We start from the raw sequence: 2,807 nt of genomic DNA, 5'->3' as shown, positions 1-2,807 counted from the left end.
TTAGACATGTGAATTCATGCAAAACATGTTTCCATTGCAACCATGTTGCAAAAAGAAAGAAAAAATAAGACAAATGAAGAAAATGAAGAAATAGATTTCAATTTGCAATCAGAGTTCAACAGGTCTCCCCTCATTTTTCATTATGGATCCCTTGGAATTGTTTTGGATCATTGTTGTAATAAGAGTAGCTAAGTCTTTCATAGTTGATCATTATTACAATATTGCTGCTACTATATGCAAGATTATCCTGGTTCAGCTTATTTTACTTTGCATCAATTCATACAAGTCTTTCCAGTCTTTTCTGAAACCATTCCCCTTATTATGTCTTATAGCACAATAATATTCCATCATTATCATTTATCATTAATATAGTAAAATATTGGCCTAGCCATGAGAAATTAATATTTCTTCAGTTGTTTAGATCTATATTTGTGATAATCTCCTGTTCTTCATTTCTCTTCTAGTATAGTAACCTCCAGCTGTCTCTTCTCCAAAATGCCACAACTTGAAGGCAGCATTGATCATGGAGATTCTTCATGTGGTTCTGGTCACTCCTCAGAGTTGTCTCTGGAAGCAGTAACTACTGTCAAAGATACAACTTCAGGGGCTTGCATCATCTTCCTGGAAGCCTAAAAATCTGATCAAAATCAATGGAAAGAAGAAGAGAAATCAGTCATGAATGTTTAGTTCACACACTTCTTTATCCTATAGGAACTTCTGATCTATCCCAAATGAAAAATTCACTCAGATTCCTTGGAGAGGGGAAAGCTACGTACTAACTTCTACTCTGCTAGGGTCAAGGGAAATATCTAGGTAGGTCTCACTATCTAAATACCCTCCCTAATCTCTAAAAGAAAAATTCTTAGAGGTAAGTAGATTGAAAAGCTTAGGTTAGAATCTATGAATATATTTTATCCTTTCCAACTCCCAACCCTGCCCAAGGGGAATTTAAGCTTCTCAATGAATTTTATCTTTTGTCGAGCAGACACCAATATCTAGCAAGAGGCCTCAAAGTAAAGACTTGTTGTTCAGTAATTTCAGTCTGACCCTTTGTGAGCCCATTTGGGGGGTTTTCTTGGCAAAGATACTGGAACTGTTTGCAGTGTCTTTCTCCAACTAATTTTACAGATAAAGAACTGAAGCAAGTAAGGTTAGATGATTTGCCTCAAGTCACGTGGCTAGTAAGTGTCTTAGACTGTATTTTTATCTCAGGTCCTTTCTGACTCTATCCACTGATGTTTGTTTAACAGAATGGAATGTTGAAGACAAAATTACTTAGGGGCTGACTCTCAAATGGACTGATGAAATGGGAACAGCATTGAACCAGAAGAACCAAGAGACCTTGGGCAATTCATTTATACTTTTTGGATATTAGTTTGTATATTAATGGATAGAGCACCAGCCCCAGAGTCAGGAGTACCTGTGTTCAAATCCTGCCTCAGACACTTAATAATTATCTAGCTGTGTGGCCTTGGGCAAGCCACTCAACCCCATTGCCTTGAAAAAACAAACAAAAAGAATATCTAAGAGGGAGGGATTGCCTTTTGGTTTGGGGGGCAATTCTTTTCTTTAGGGCAGATACTTAAGCCAATATCAGAATTTAGTAAAGGTGATGGTGATGATTTAGAAGCTAAGGAAGAGGTGAGAGATAAAGTTTGGGGGAAGGGGTGGAGAAAGGAGAGGTTCAGAGTGAGAAAGTATTAACAGAAGTCAGTATGGGATATAATTTTTCTGCTGCACTCTTTCCTGGTCAGACAATTGTCTGTTACTTCTGAGGCATTGTGCCCTAGGGTCTAGAATCTCTGCTATACTAAGATCAACGGAAGTAAATGAGGCTGCTTAACTGGAGAAGACCAAGTTGGGTGAGGGACCATGTTGGCAGATTTCACCTCACTAGAAGGAAGGACTTCTTACTGAGAGCTATCCATCTTTATAATACATTGGCTCCGGGTGACTAGATGGCATAGTGGATAAAGCACCAGCCCTGGAGTCAGGAGTACCTGGGTTCAAATCTGATCTCAGACACTTAATAATTACCTAGCTGTGTGGCCTTGGGCAAGCCACTTAACTCCATTTGCCTTGCAAAAACCTAAAAAAAAAATAGGTTGGCTCGTGGGGCAGCAATCTTCCCCTATCCACCTCCTGGCTTCTGGCAGAGGCTAGATGATCAATTGCCAGGTGTGTTGTAAAAAGAATTCCTGTTCCAGCCTCAGGTTGGATGCCCTCTGAAGTTCCTTCCAGCACTGAGATTCTATGAAATATTTCTAGTCCCACCCCAAAAGAGTGACTTCTTTATGCCTTAAGACCATGTAATTTTCCTAAGACTAGTTAAAAAAAAATTGGGGAGGATATTTGATAAATCATGTCAAGTTGGCATGGAAAAGGAATTTAACTGTGCTTCAAGAAATTGGAGGTCTGACTAATCTTCCTTCAGTAAAAAGGGAAGAGGAAGAGTTACTTGAGTGGAAGTCTGAAAGCTATAGAAATAGAACAGGTTGGGAATTGAGCTCAACTAACTTTCTCTTTTTTTTCCCTTTAAGGCTTCTAGATATTTTTCATGTTCTTTGCCCTGCCCTAGCTTGTCATCATAACACTGGGAGCATGGATAGGGCAGAAGAAAGACATGGGAAGTCAGGACCCAAACACAACCTGACCAAAGATATAGAATCCAGTCATAGCCCAGGAGCTTAGAGGCAAGAAAATCTAAGGATCAGAAGAGCAGAAAGAGAACTGGGAGATAGGAGACAATAGTTCAAGTCTTCTTCCTTACCATTAGTTGATGCATGACCATGGTCCTCATTAATAAG

Source organism: Macrotis lagotis, chromosome 1 (assembly GCF_037893015.1).
Source record: "Macrotis lagotis isolate mMagLag1 chromosome 1, bilby.v1.9.chrom.fasta, whole genome shotgun sequence".
In the NCBI taxonomy this organism is placed as follows: Eukaryota; Metazoa; Chordata; class Mammalia; order Peramelemorphia; family Peramelidae; genus Macrotis; species Macrotis lagotis.
Note: the sequence above shows the minus strand (reverse complement) of the source record.